The 15,577-nt window shown below is 34.4% G+C and overlaps 1 long non-coding RNA gene across 1 annotated transcript; it reads right to left on the bottom strand.

Annotated features, from left to right (window-relative positions):
• Nucleotides 1-1,801: 1,801 nt before the first annotated feature.
• LOC102010382 lies at nt 1,802-15,319 on the bottom strand. Its single transcript, XR_001234144.1, has 4 exons — nt 15,172-15,319; nt 10,249-10,447; nt 8,957-9,024; nt 1,802-1,966 (listed from the first exon to the last, which is right to left on the bottom strand). It is a non-coding gene; the product is annotated as an uncharacterized LOC102010382 (long non-coding RNA).
• Nucleotides 15,320-15,577: the final 258 nt, after the last annotated feature.

The following is a 15,577-nucleotide window of genomic DNA, read 5'->3' as shown; positions in this document are numbered from 1 at the left end:
AATGGGAAATGTCAGTAAAATATTTATCAACTTAGTTTTTAAAATACATTTATGCCTTTTAACCATTCTAAAATATGTGGTAGACATGTTTGAAAATCTTAGGAAATCTTATTTGGTTAGAAAATCCAAACCATGTGAGCTTAACCTATATATAAGAATACTCACAAATAGATTGAAAGTGAAAGATTACTATTGTAAGAAAAATTTAATGAAGAACACCAACTTTATCATAATAATGGCACAGAAAATAATGAAGTGATAGAATTAGCAGGACCTGGTTTCTCACACATAACACAAAGTCCTTGGTTTCTCAGGCATAAAACAGGTTAATGAAATTAAAAAAATAAAACTCAAATACCACATGCCTGGGTTAAGCCACAGAAATGTGAAACTGTGACTACCCTTGGAACTGTTACTGAACATTTGCTTTGCATTTCTAACACCCCTATCAATAACTGCACGTTACCGTGTGTCTCGTGTCATTCTGAGAGCCCTTATCTGCTCTATATCAGCTCTACCAAACACCTATTTTGTTGTTTTTTTTTGCGTCATGTGGACCAAATGTCTGCAGAGCACTATCACAGTAGATAATATAACACAGTGTGCAATGGTAAGTAAAGAAAAGGTTTCTACTATGTTAACAATTATAATAATTTTGAACTTACAAATGATTTTCTATCTTTACAGCCCCCAAATATAAAGGGGTTTTGTTTGAAAGAAGAACGGGAAGAAGCATATTTACTGAAAGTCATAACTTCTCTATGCCTATACACAGGTGAGCGAAGGTCTTTTCATATCACAAAGCACTCAAATTACATCCAGTATGTCAAGTGCACTTCTGCTTTGGCGGTTCTTTTTTTTTCCATTATGTTCCTCTCTATAACAGGCATTTTGGACAGAAAAATGGGAGGATTCAGTTGCTGGTATTAAGGCAAAAAATGAAACATGCTTCTTTGAGCCTTCTGAGCAAGGTCTCAGAGAGAAAAAGAAGTGGTGGTCAGAAAATAATGAAGGTTGTGTGTTGTGCAAATTTTCTAGTGGTGGAAATATCCAAAATATGCACAAATTAAACAAAATCAAAGAAAAATGAGTAAGAGTCTCGCTGATTGAGTACGTCCTTCATGTAGAAAAGTGAATGCATGGAGTGAGATGGTACCATCTGTGATGCAAAAAAAACTGTGCTTAATGGAAAAATCCTCAATGAACAATGGGGAAAGCAGCGAGCAAAAAGGTAGAAAACCCTGCAGATGAAGAAAGACAGTAGCTCTGCAGCACACTTCGAGTGTCCCTTCTCCTCTGCTCTTGCTCACGTCCTCTCCTGTACTGACAATGTTCTCTTTGCGAATGATTACAAAATTTCCATTCTTCCCTTCATAAAATGTCCATGCAGACTGCTCCTCTGCATCTCTAAACTGTATAGTATATGTTTTTAATGTAGTTAGTCTCAAAAGCTTTTTTTTTTTGCAGTTTTAATCTTCATTAGTTTCCCAAATATGAAAGCAACAAACTTAAAATCAACAGCATTTGGAAATTTTATTTATATTTTTAGTCATTGTGTGGTATTTTTAATGTAATGGACCAAACAAAAAAAATTAAAATTAAAAATGTGTCTCACAAATATACAAAACCAAATCTTCATTAAAATGAAGTAATGAAGTTTTTTGTCATCATTAATACTTCTGAAATTTTTATTTATTATTATTAGTATTAGTATTAGTATTAGTATTATTTGGTACCAGGAAACAAACTCATGACCTCACACTCACCAGGCAGGTTGTGCCACTGAGCTCTATCCCTGGCCCACTTCTGAAATTATTGAAGCTTACAACTGTTTTAAAACTTTCAGGGCACCCAGTATTAAACTTTCAGGATGTAATTAAATATCATTCTTTGTGTATATATCTATTTCACCATAATACTTTACAAATATTTTAATTATCTTCTTTATTGCCTTGTCATAAGTGACCTAGGAAACATAAGAAGTTTGACAAGTATTTGTATTAATTGATAAATGTGTGAATGTGAGCTATGAAAATATATTTAATTTTATATATATTTATACATATAGAAAGAGGTAGAGACTGAGCTGCCCTTGGTTTTTCTGAGCAAAGAGAAACCTGACTTTGCATATGAAGGCCTAAATCACAAACATTCATAGGTCAGTGCACAATGACAGCTCAGCAATAAAAAAGAATGCTGCAGTTCTGGGCCTTGTTTCATACCCTACATTCCCAGCACTCTACACATCCAACAGAGAAGACAAGTCACTCCTGATAGTGCAAAAGCAAAATTACTTCCCTTCCTATATCTCCATTTGCTTTATGACAGACATATGGAGTTGTAGGCTCAAAGTCTGAGCTGTGATTTGGATGTTATATTGCAAGGATCTCCTCACTTCTCTAGTTCCTAGTTCATAAATCAACGTTTCCTCTTTCCCACCTTAATACATGTGCATTCATGAGAATATATAAACAGTATAGCATGGCTCATCAAATCCATAATTAAACAAGTTTGCACTCATCATGAGAGTACCCTGTTTAAAAAGGAGACTCACAGAAGATAAAAACAAACCCATCCTTTCTAAGCTATGCTAATGAAAACCAGTGATGAGTGTGATTAAGACTTATTTTTATTAGGGTGGACTAAAAGAATTGAAGAGGCATATAATAGAGGTCTAATGATAATATGAAAATATACGTACTTTAGATTTTGCAGTAAAAGTTTTCAATAATGCCCACATCAAGTACAATTTTGGAGATTGAATCAAAGCTACCCAGATGGCATGAATGAGTGTTTGATTATGAAAGTAAATATATCAATAGTCAGTCAAAAGTGTGTTGAATAGGATCTATAAGATAAGGAAAAAGTATAATTCTATGCATACAGAAACCTCTATAAATTTATGCTGCTATTTATTTTGCTTATTAGTTTCATTACCATTTCAAATAAGTACACAAATTACAGAGACTATGAGTCCAATTCCTGATCCCCTACAAAAACATCTTCTTGTTACATATCTTAAATTTTTACTGACATATAATAATTGTCCATACTTATGAGGTACAGTATGACATTTAAAAAACATGCCACAATATGCAATGATCAAGTCAGAGTAATTGGCATATCCTGCATTTCAACATTTATAGGTTATGTTAGGAACATTCAAAATCCACTCAACTAGCCATTTTAAAATATACTATTATTGTCAACCATATCTACCCTCTATACTTTCTGTCCACCTGGTGCTTATCCATTTTTCCTAGCCTCCCACCCTCTCCTCATCCTCTCCTTAACCTCTGTTCTGTTCTGTACTACTATGAGGTCAAGAGTTTTAGCTTGAACATATAAGTGAGGAGATGTAGTCTTCAAGGACCTACTTCTTGATATCCTATTTCTTAATAATAAAATTTTCCTTAATAAAATTGCAAGACTCTTTTACATTACCCCTCATTTCTTTCTCAATTACTATTCTACTTCATTAGATAAAAAATACCTTCCAGTGAAGGAAGTAGCTAGAAATTATCTTGATCAAATGAAATTTCGGAATTGAATAGTTTTTACCATATTTGGGTGAAAAATCTCCCTTTCAATTGAGAAAAAAGTTACAGAATCATATTATTCAGTTAGATATTGTGAGTATATGTTATTTGGCTTATTTTGTAGTGACTTTCCATTTTCAAATATTTATGAAGCTGTGACAGAGACAAAGTTTGATTGCATGAAGTTCTTCTACTTGAACCTTAAAGCCAGTGGCTCAGAAATTTATGAAAACAGGGCCAGAGTCTGGGTAATTATCCATTCCATGGTTCGTAGGAAGCTATAAATTCCATAGAACTTTCTATCCCAAAGGAGAAAAGCTAATCAGACTTAAGGAAACAATCTTGTTGATTCATATGGACATTCACAAACCTGTGACAATGGTTATTACCAAAAAGAAAACTCCAGGCTCAAAATGAACTGTCTTAACCTCTGCATGCAGCTCAACAAAAACTAACTTCATAAATCTCTTGAGTTATATGAATGAATTTTTAATAAGTGCCCATGACTTATCAGAATAGTACTGAAGGGCTTGATATTATTAGTTATAGAGACTTGAAACATAAAAAGGAATTTAAACTTAATTTAAAGTGAATCAATTTAAGATACTAAGTTTGATCTGATATAAAATACTGCAGTTTCTAAACTTTTGTATTTTATGGGGAAAAAGTTGCATACAACAGCATCAATCATATAAAACAGGATATCTTTAGTAACAGAGCCATTTTGGTCACAATTTTGATGAAACAGTTCAGAAAGTCCTAGAGTTTGAAATGATATTACTGTAATAACAATCTAACATCCTCATCTTTCCAATGAGAATACCAACTCATTAGGGGCAGAAGTGACTCAAGAACAAGCACTGATTCCTATTGTACCATAAGGATTTGTAAAGCATGGCTTTCTGGATGCGTTTAAGTCATTGGAGAAGTCAGAAGTAAAAAGTAGGTAAGAGTACTTTGAGCAAAATATCAACTAGAGTGTAATTGGAACAAACATTTCATAGGGCAATAAATAAGTCTTAATATCAGAAATTATACTAACATGCAACCTTTTTCTCTCCTGTGGGACAAGGGTACTAGAAATATTCTCTTCCTCAAATTGAAGCACAAACTTTGTTTTCATTTGATTTACAGGCTTTCTATACTCACTGGTGGAAAATAAGATTGTCTCCCAATATAGAGTTGAGAGGCCCAAATATGAACATTTCCAGTAGTTTTACAGCTGTATTATAGGCATGAGGCTTTAAATGGCTTTCAGGTGGTAGCTGTGCATTCAAAAGCATTGCTGTAGATACCTACTTTCATGAGGGTGACAGCGTGTATGTCAAGTACACAGAAATAACAGTGCACACAAGCTTACCAGAGCTGTGTGTGCCATAGCCTTGGTTAACAATTCTTCAGCTTTCTATTACCTTTTCCATACATTCTGAATAATTTACACACCAGCCATATTGCATTTCTGAGGCATTCTTTAAAAACCACAATGAGGCCGGTTGTGGTGGTGCACACCTGTAATCCCAGTACTTTGGGATCCTGAAGGAGGAGGGAGTCAGATTCCAGCCAAGAGTGAGCAAAGTATCAAAACAAAGTCATAAAAACCCTAACCCTAAACCCTAACCATTGTGAAATGCTAGGAAAACACTCAAGGGTAAAGGGCAACTGGATGTGGGAAAAGCGAAGGGAAAGAAGGAGAAATTTTGTATGTATGTATATGCAGGATAGTTAACATAGTTGTTCTACTGTCTTCTATTTCTTTGCTGAAAGAAACTCTCAATGAGTCCTTGATTGATCAATATTGCATGTCTCTGTTTTCATAAGAAACCACTTTGAAGATATCAATATGTAATGCAACAAGCATTGTTAATTTCCTACCACTTTGTTTGTAACTCTGTATTGTCTGAGTTTGCTATTTTGTAAAAGGCAAAATAGTTTGCTATTTTGTAAAAGGTTGTTTGTCTGTTAATGTTTTCCTCCTTTTATTTTTAAAATAAAATTTTAAAAAAGAAAAATTAAAAGAGGCTTTGGATTCAAGTCCCAGGCCCCAGGGGAAAAAAAATGGAGAAAGAAAGAAAATGTGAGTGCTGAGGTATCTAGGAATCTCTGTTCAGGGGACATATTGCTTGATAATTATTCAATAGATTAGCTTAATATTAGATTGGATTTTAAGGTTATAAAAGTATAATACAAACTTTTAAAAAGGTTAAACACTATTCCATCATTTTATACAGTAGATTTTCAAAGCACAGTGACACTGATGGGAATTTACATAAAAAGCCATTTATTGTCTGTCATTTTTCCTAACAAGTATAAAATTTTTGTCCTTTGTCACAGCTTGTTTTCAACTGGGTATAATCTGTGACTTTTCTAAGAATTGTATTATGCCTTTGCTCTACATACATAATGATTTCTGGTTTAGGAAATTGCATCTGGAGGAAATAAAGTGATGTATATCCTTAGTTTAGCCATGTATACTTGCTGCCATTTGATTGCAATAAATGTTTTAGAAAACAGTCAAGGATTTCACATGGCTATTTTCTATATCTAGTACATGTAGACAAACTATGTGATAAAGACTGGTTTTGATACTCTTTCTTATTTAATAATCATTCAGCCTCAGTAATTTATTTCTTTTCTTAAATATATCAAATCAGCATTATTATTTCCCTTATGCTTTTTGGCACTTTTCAATGTGTCACTTAGTACCCTGTGTCCCAATAAGCAATGATATGAAATATAAAGGTGTGTTTGTGTGTATTTCTCAGTCATTAAAAAGTATTTAAATAAATAATCGCTAAAACATTTCCAATTTTATGAAAAATGTTAATCCACAGACTGAAAAAGATCAAAAAAATTTAGAATAAGTACAAAGACAATAATACATTATCACATTATAAACAAATTGCTGGAAACCAATAATAAATAGAAAATATGAAAATAAGCCTGAAAAATTCAAAACACAAGGAAACATCTAAAAATTAAATATAGATGATACTTCTTAATGCTGACTTCTTAAGACATGTATATTGTGGACTTTCCAAGATAATTACTTGTTCTCTTCTAATCTACACACTGAAATATGTAAGGAAGTACTATGATATCCAAAACTTGGTAGATGAATAGATAGTTAGATAGATTATAGTTGATTGATAGGTAAATAGTTAATAAATTCATGAGAGATGGATAAATGGATATCTAATAGATGACTAATAGACAAATAGGTGGATGATAGGCAGATGGACATTTTATAGATGATAAATGGATAGTCAGCAAGATAGATGGATATTAGATAGATCAATGATGGATGAATAGATAGAATGATAGATAGATAGATAGATAGATAGATGGTAAACAGTTGGCAAACACGTGATGGATAAATACATGAATGGGTAAATGGATGGTAGATTGGTGGACAGTTGAAAAATAGGTAATAGATAAGTGGCTAGTGGGACAGATAAGTGAGTGAGCTCAGAATCAAGTTTATAATTCACATGAATTAATGATGGTATATGGTACATACCAAAGCAATATGTGTGGCCAGAGGAATGCAGCCCCAGTCAGTTTATATAAAAATAGAAAAAATATACCTGAAGCCTTGTTCATAACAGGTACAATAATAGTGTCATTTTCAGGCACTTTGTGTTACTAATTTTTGTCCTTCAAGATCTATAAAATGAGGATGTGAAGTTTACCATTTAGCATGATTTATGGTTCGCAGTTCTCTTAGCAGTATCTACCACTATCTTATTTATTGTTTTCTTCATGAACTCTCTACAATTTAAGGCCCACAGGGCCAAAATTTTATTCATTTAAGAGTCATTCTCAGTGTATTTGAGATCTTTCTAGTTCCTAATGAAAGCTTAACAACAGGGGCTGGGGATTTAGCTCAGTGGCAAAAGCACCTGCTTGGCAAGCGCAAGGTCGTGAGTTCGGTTCCCGGTACTGGAGAAAAACCAAAAAAAAAAAAAAAAAAAGCTTAATAACAATTTTTCTAGTAATTACAAATAAACTGTCTAAAGACAAATTTATTGAGCAGGTATAAAGGAATACAGATAGAACCTTACAGAGTCATCAAGAACACAAAAGGCAAATGAAAAGGCTTAAGGTTCAAAGTTAGCCTGTAAGTAAATGTAGAGATTCAGCAATAAAACAAAAATGTTTCCAATATGAAGTAAAGCTTCACCAGAAAAAAAGTAAAACTGAGGTTACCAAGGCAATGGCTTAAAGGAAAACTGAAACCAATTTTTAAAAAGTGATAAATAGTTCACATCTAGAAAGTACAAAGAATTAATATCAATATATAGGAAAAACACATGAGATCCTAACCGACATATGTGAAGAGAATATAAACAACTCAAGCAATCAGTACATGGGAAATGACACAAAATATCAACTATTAAATAAAAACTAATATCAAGGCATCATTTCACATGCATAAAATTAGCAAAAACGTAGACAAAAAGCAAAATGCCCAAAATGAGTATGGATAAAGTAATGTTGGAGTCTTCTTACTTCATTGATGTCTTTACGGGTTGTTGGGGGATTCTGCAGGGTGATTTGAAAAGGCAAATCAAGAGAAATTACTGAATTTCTACTTGTAGGAGATTAATGGAAACTGTTGTGCAGAAAACAAAACAATTTGTAATGGTGTTCACAGCAGTACTTGTTTTTAAGATGAAAAACAGAAAAGCAACACAAATGTTCAACATTGGGATAATAAATATAGAAAGCATACTACATCAACCTGGTGGAATATTGTGTATTATTAACCATCAATATTAAACATATATGGCTATATGGCAGATACAAACATCCTCCTTGAGGGAGGGCACAGAATTTGGCTAACTCTGCAACTGGGAAATCCGTCAGAGTTGTGCAAAAATTCTCTGGGATTAAGAGAAAGCACAGAGAACATGAGTTACTGGGATGCTCTCCAAGTCGTGTGAAATAAAACCTGGGATGCAGAGTGGGTAGAGAGGGATTTCCTCATGAGAACTCATCCTTACCTGCTCCAAATGCTTTCTTCTCCTTTATGGGCAAGCCAGAGTAGATAATTAATTCTGCTTTGCGCTCTTGACAACACTGAACTCTCTGCCTTGAGACTGAATCATTTGTCTTTTCCCTTGGGTTGGCTCTATTTTCACCTTCAGGGGTGTGACTACTTTTTTTGCACATAAAACTGATTAGTCTCTCACTTTTCCTTGTAGTGTCACTGTCATGAAACTCACCACGTGGATACCCTTACCGGACTGGAACCACTCCATGGCATACATAGCACAAACTTCCCCGTGCAAGACAGCTTGGGAAAGGACCCCCACTCAGGGTACAGGTTAGCCAGGCAGGCAGCGCTTCCCCACAGGCCCGGTCCAGCCCAGGTAACTAAGTACCCTTTGCTTTATGACCATCTCTTCCTGGCTTACATTGTGAAGTTCTACAGCTCTGCAGGCCATTGTTTCTGAGATTGATCTTCAGTCTGTTGTTTTTCCTCCTTTTAATAAAAATGAATTTCAGATAATTAATGATGTAATTTGTATATTTGAAAATTTGTATATTCAAAAATACAATATAGTATAGGAAATATATAGGATTTATAAAAAGTTTTGTGGGAATCTGCCAGACTTGAAAATTAAGGTGTTCTTTGTACTTGTTACTATGTAGTTCTGTGTATCTCATGATAGAAAATACAGAGATGCTAAGCAAAGGGGCCCCCACTGAGTCCGTAAATACTAGTAAGTATTGCATGTTTTTCTCTTTTGTAAATAACCTTTTAGATTACCACAAATACATTTTCATTTTTGTGTGACAATGATGTATTTTCCTGTTATTGTTTCTTTCAACACATTGTTTTAATGCCTGCATCAAATTATATGTAATCATTTTAATATTTTATATCCAAATCTACCTACATGAAAATCATTTTTCTTTGTGAATAGCCTCTCTTTGTTTGTTTTATATGCAAATAACATCTGTGTATAAATATTGACTTGTGTTTCATATTAGCACCAAAGTGAAAATTCAAAGTAAAATTACTACATAAAGCACGATGAGTATTTTAATTTTAATGATTTTCTTATATAATAGTTTTCCTAGAGTTCTATCTTTCCTCTTCGTACCTATACTGAGCTGTCTCTCCAAGAAACTGAAGAATGTAACAATAAGCTTGCAATCTTAAAGTTGGTCTGGCGCCAAGTAAAAACTTCAGGATGACATTCTGCTTAATTTCCCTCCAGACAAGAATGAGAAATTTAGCTGTGTTGAAAATAGCTCTACATGTGGGATAAAAGAAAAATCTACTTGCCTTCCTAAAAAATAAAAAGCAAGACATAGACAAAATCTACTATAGTGTTTTATTTCATTGACCCTACTTACTAGCAATCCAATAAATAAATTGGCCTCGTACATAACAAATGAACTTGGTAGTTTTCTTGTATAGAAACCAGAGATGTGTCTTATTTTACCTAAATTTTAATTTTAATCTGAATGGCTGAATATATCTGTTGATTCAGCCACTCTCTCATACTTCCTCTTTCTACCAGAGTGGGTAACACACTGATATTACAGCTTCTAAGGACAAGGCTGTGGATGTTAGGGAAGGACATAATTAAATAATTCACAATACCCTCTAAGTGTTTTGTCAAAAACCACAGTCATTGACAACACAGGGTTAGTTTATTCCTTTTTAAAATCTGGTGAATATTTTTTTGCTCCTTACCTCCACTTCCTGAAATTTCTCAACTTTAGGACATGTCCACATGCAAAGGGCAAGCTTTCAAAGAATACCAACTCTGTTTTTAAGCTGCCTTTGAACAAACGGCCTCCATTTTGGCCCACCAAGTCATGCTGCTTTTTGAAGGAAGGCCTGGGACTCATTCATCAAAATACAAATGTGTAATTCATCTTCATAAAATATGCTGTAAGGAAAAAGGATATTGAAAAGAAAGTTGATACACAGAGCTATACATTTTCTATTTTTTTCAATATCAGAAGAAACTATCCCTTCTGATTTTATGAGCGACATATAAAGAAATTACAAGTTTTCACTCTGTCTTTACAGCACAAAAACCTTTGAGCAATTGGAAAAATCCCTTACTTAAATTAATCATGAATGGAAATCACATTAAAAAAATATCATCCCCAGACCTGGAAGAACAGCTATATGGAGAAAATCATAGCTGAGCTCACCTCAGCTCTGTTTCATTGTGGATATTTTTAACATAATCCAGAAGCTTCGGAAACCTTAAACTGGCAGAAGCACCTAAATGGCAATTTTGGTAAAATGCTTTAGACTGAGCATGGAAGAAAGGAACTTCTGCCAGCTCACTCTCTGATTGGTCCCACATTTTCATGTGCTTTATCTATAGGAATCTCACAAGACTGTCATGATAAAAAGGCAAGAAAATCCCCTCAGGTCCCTAGACAGGAGCAGAGGAATGCAACAATTTTGAAATGCCCTCAGAGAATTCTCAATATCAAAGCCTGCTCTCTAGAGAAGACTTTAACCCAGACTTATCTCATGTTTCACGTGGCCTTGTGCCACCTAGGAGAATATAACAGCAAACAAACACTTGTAGTTTTGCTGTCACATAGAGGATGGGAAAATAGGAACCTAAAACAGCAAAAAGCAGAGCAACAAAACACTTGTGCAAGTCATACCCCAGGGACACAAATTCACTATATACTGAGATATAATTTTAAGATCCTAGAAACTTCTCCTTACCCCACAACTAACCACATACCAGCATTATTAATAGAACAGCAACAGGTGCAGGTGATACAACTAGCTGTAGTATGCAGATACAGACTATTTTTAAGAAATTCTTAAAGAAATCCAAGGGCAAGAAATAGACCAAAATAAGGATGTTAGAGGAACTGGATGACCATGGCAACTACAGTCACAGTGAGAATAACACAAACTTCTAAATAGTCATCATGAACTTCAAGTGCAGGCATATTTACCCCAGATACTTTTATTCCCGAGTCTTAGGCTAATGGGGATGTACCAGGCTCTTCCACTTACAAATGTCAAGTGGAAAAAGCAATAGTGACAGAAAAGAACACTAACATTAAGCATATCTGTGCTGGGAAGGCACAACCATAAGCTTCTTCAACACTGTTTTTAGGGCACTGACATGAGTCCTATGTTTAGAAAAGAATTGGAATATGAGGCAAAAGATATGCATACGTAAACAACAGCGGTCAAATTGTGATCTAATGGATTATTAGCTCAACTCTGGCTCTGATGGTCCTGATCTTGAGGAATCAGTTTAATTCTTATTCTGAGATGATTGCTTCTGCTTAGGGAAGACAGCTTAAGGAATTTCTCCCAATTAGTCACTTCATGGGACGATCTGCCTGCAAACATTACTGTGTCTGGAAAGTTTAGGGGAGTGACTGGAGGCTATTAGCCACTCTTCCTGGAGTCTGAATATGACATTATAAAAGTTTGCAGTGGATAGTCTTTGATTATGATGTCTCAGCAAATTTTGAAACTGTCTTAGTTACTCTTATCTTCGTGTCATTATCTTAAATAGGAGAATGACCAGCTTTAGCAGAACACTTCTTAAATGACACGCGTGTCTACATAGAGAGCTGAGCAGGAATCTGACTCAGCTTCAAGTTTGTAAAGTAGATAATATAGAATGAAGGCAAATGTGCCAAGCTTTTATCCTGCTTTAAGTTATCCACTGAACTTCTGGAAGCCCAAGTGGAGTTGGTGCTTTGAGCAAAAGCAGCCTCTAAGTCTATGTTATACTTTTAGTTGATACAGATTTTAGACCAAAAAAAATCACAAAGCATACTAAACTCAAGGCAATTGCTCACTCAGGAGGCATAAAATAAGCACTGGAAGTTGACTTTAACATGACAGATTTTGGACTTACCAGACAGAAATTTAAATTTACTATTATTTATATATTAAGTGCTCTAAGGAAAAAAGTAATATATTCAAGCACAAGTTAATAATGAATACATTCAGAGAATTGGAAACTAAGCAAAGATAAAAAGGAAATGTTTTAACAGAAATACAGAATGATAGGGTCATCAGTAGAGTGGATCCAGTTAAGGAAATAATCAGTGACCTTGAAAATAAGTCAAAGAGATTTTCCAAACTAAAACACAATCAGAAAAATAATGAGTGGAGAGCTATTATATCATATGGATGAAAAGAGGCATACTTTCCAAAGATTATTTAAAGTAACTTGAATTCAATAATTAGAAAAAGATGGGCTGGGGATGTAGCTCAGCAGCACAGTGCCTGCCTGGCAAGCGTGAGGTCGTGAGTTCAACTCCAGGTACTGGAAAAAAAACAAAACAAACAAACAAAAAAAAAAATTAGAAGAGGAAAACACAGCATAAGAAATACTTAAATAGTAGTAGTTGAGAATTTTTCAAAAGTAATGACAGACAGAAAACTATACACCTACGATAGTGAACACCATCAGGAGGATAAATACTATAAAATCTGCACCTAAGAAAATTGTTTACAAACTGCGAAATACTGAAGACATCTTTTTCTAAAAAGGAATTGATAAACAAACAAATAATTCAGTTCATATATCCCAGACATGGGGTGGTAGTCAATTCATATAGTTGATATTTATGGAATATACAAACATCAGTGGAACACATTTTCTTGTCAAATTAACATAAACATAACAAACTGATATAACAAACCAACATAAACTTTCACCATTTTGTCCCATAAAACACAGCTTAGCAATTTGTTAAAGGCATAAATCACAGGAGACATGTTCAGATCACAAGGAAATTGCATTCAAATTTAATAACAGGAAGACAGTTGAAAAACACAAAATATTTGATAATTAAGCAAAACACATCAACTTCAAAATATACATTTATTTCATAAATGAAAATGACTATAACCTCATAAAATGTATGAGGGGTTATAAAGGGGTTCCTAGAAGGAAACTGATAGCATTAAATACACACATCAAAAGAGAAAGAAAGTATAATCAATAAATCTCTACCGTAGAAATCTAGAGACAGAGGAGTAACACATGCCTAAACTCAGAAGAAAAGCAATAACAAAATTTCAACAGAAAATGAAAATAGAAATGGAATTCAATGCAGCAAAAGTATTTCTTTGAAGAGATTTATAAAATTTACAAGTCTTTAGACAGACAAACCACCCAAAATGAGAGGAAACACGTCACATAAAAATTAATTTTATCATGAATTGGCTACATGTTTTTATAGGAGAATAAAACTAGTAAAGCATATCAATCTTAAGAATTTCCCAGCGAGCCAGAAAGAATCTTACTAATATATTTTGTAAAGATTATTAGAATAAACAGAGAAATAAGCATATGTTTTACATATAGCAACAGCTTATATAGAAACAATATAAGATATTTTCCAAGCTTCCTGCTTTAGACTATGTAAACACTCCTCTGCAAAGTCTTGAATCAAGATGAGTATGTTGGCTTTAATTCCCTTACTGTATAAACTACCTTGAAGACAATGAAACACTTTCCAAACTCCATTCTCTCCCTCCTTTCTCTGGAAGCATTTTGAAAATTACAGCTTTTGCACTCAGCAGTTCCCTAGCGGCCTGCTATAGTGAACATACTTCCCCACGGTGCGTAATGGCACCCAAGAGGCAGCTTAAACAGTAGGAAATTAGAGTGAATTATGGAGAATGAAATTATCCCTGTATCCCTTGTCTTATTTTTTGTGTGTGTGGAACTGGGGCTGGGTATTCAAGGCTGTCTCTTTAATGATACTAAATGTGATACAAACATACAAACAGCAGCAGCATAGACCTGCTCCTCACAGCTCCCCAGCATAGAATCAGATCCCAGAGACAGACTGAGGAAGCCAAAGGGATTTCATTCACTCACATTTTGGGGGCCTGATTTGCAGATATCGTTATTCTGGTGATGCCTTTGTCATAAACTGAAGTCACAGAAGTGCTTTTAGAATGCAAAGCACTCTTGAGATGTCGCCATAGTTTCCTATTTAAGGCCCAAATCTTCTCACTTAGCCAACAATGAAGTCATCAGTATACAGTATTATATTGGCATGGGTTTGTTTCTAAAAATATGGTCAGGGCCATGCTGCCAATAAGAGGGATGTCAGGAAATCAGTGGCTAAAGGTACTATATAGATAGGCAACTGTGAGATCCCTCAAATTCTGGCACTGGAAATTCACTAATGCTATCAAATAATGTTGCCAATAGTTCTATCAATGCCCTGCAAACATTATGTAATTTAGAAGCACACATTCTGGAAACAAATAACAGACTGTCACCATTGACAAGGCTCATTATACTCCACATCCTAAGCAAAGCCTCCCAACTGACTCCAAAAGTGATAGTGTCTCACTGTCCTGAGATATCATCCTGGCATCCTATTGATGACCATTCAATTTATTTGTAACCTTCAGTGATTATATATATAGACAGATAGATAGATATAGATATAGATTCATCTATGCATATATCTGAAAGAAAGCCCATACTGCTCTTCCACTGTCACATTCACCAATTTGGAGGCACAAAATGCAACATATATTATCGCATAATTTCTGTGCAACAGGAATCCAGCATGATCTATCTGAGTCTCCTCCTCACAAAGCTGCAGTCATGCAGAGCTCAGAGTCCTCTTCCAAACTCACACAGGTTGTTGGCAGAATTCATTCCCTCGTAGCCATAGTACTCATGGTGTGTTGTTTATTTTAGACCAGCAGGAGAGAGTTTCTGATGCCTTCTAGAATTTACTTCTCCTCTTTTAAAGTGCTTTGATTAGATCACTCTCATCCAGGATAACGGCACCTTTGATTAATTTAAAGTGGATTTATTAAAGATCTTAATTATATCTGCAACATCTCTTTACCTTTGACTTAAAAATTAGTATAATTATTAAAGTTATAGCACATCATTTCCCCATATTTTATTGGTTAAGAAGCAAGTTATAAGTCCCATCTGTACTCAAAGAATATGGATCATAGAAAGACTTGGGTAATTGGAGATCTTAGAATTCTGTCTTGCACAAATGCATTCCGTAAGGCAAAAGGTTAGGGT

The sequence above is a fragment of the Chinchilla lanigera genome, unplaced genomic scaffold (assembly GCF_000276665.1).
Source record: "Chinchilla lanigera isolate Chin_1 unplaced genomic scaffold, ChiLan1.0 scaffold00023, whole genome shotgun sequence".
In the NCBI taxonomy this organism is placed as follows: Eukaryota; Metazoa; Chordata; class Mammalia; order Rodentia; family Chinchillidae; genus Chinchilla; species Chinchilla lanigera.
This window is presented reverse-complemented; position numbering and strand designations above follow the sequence as displayed.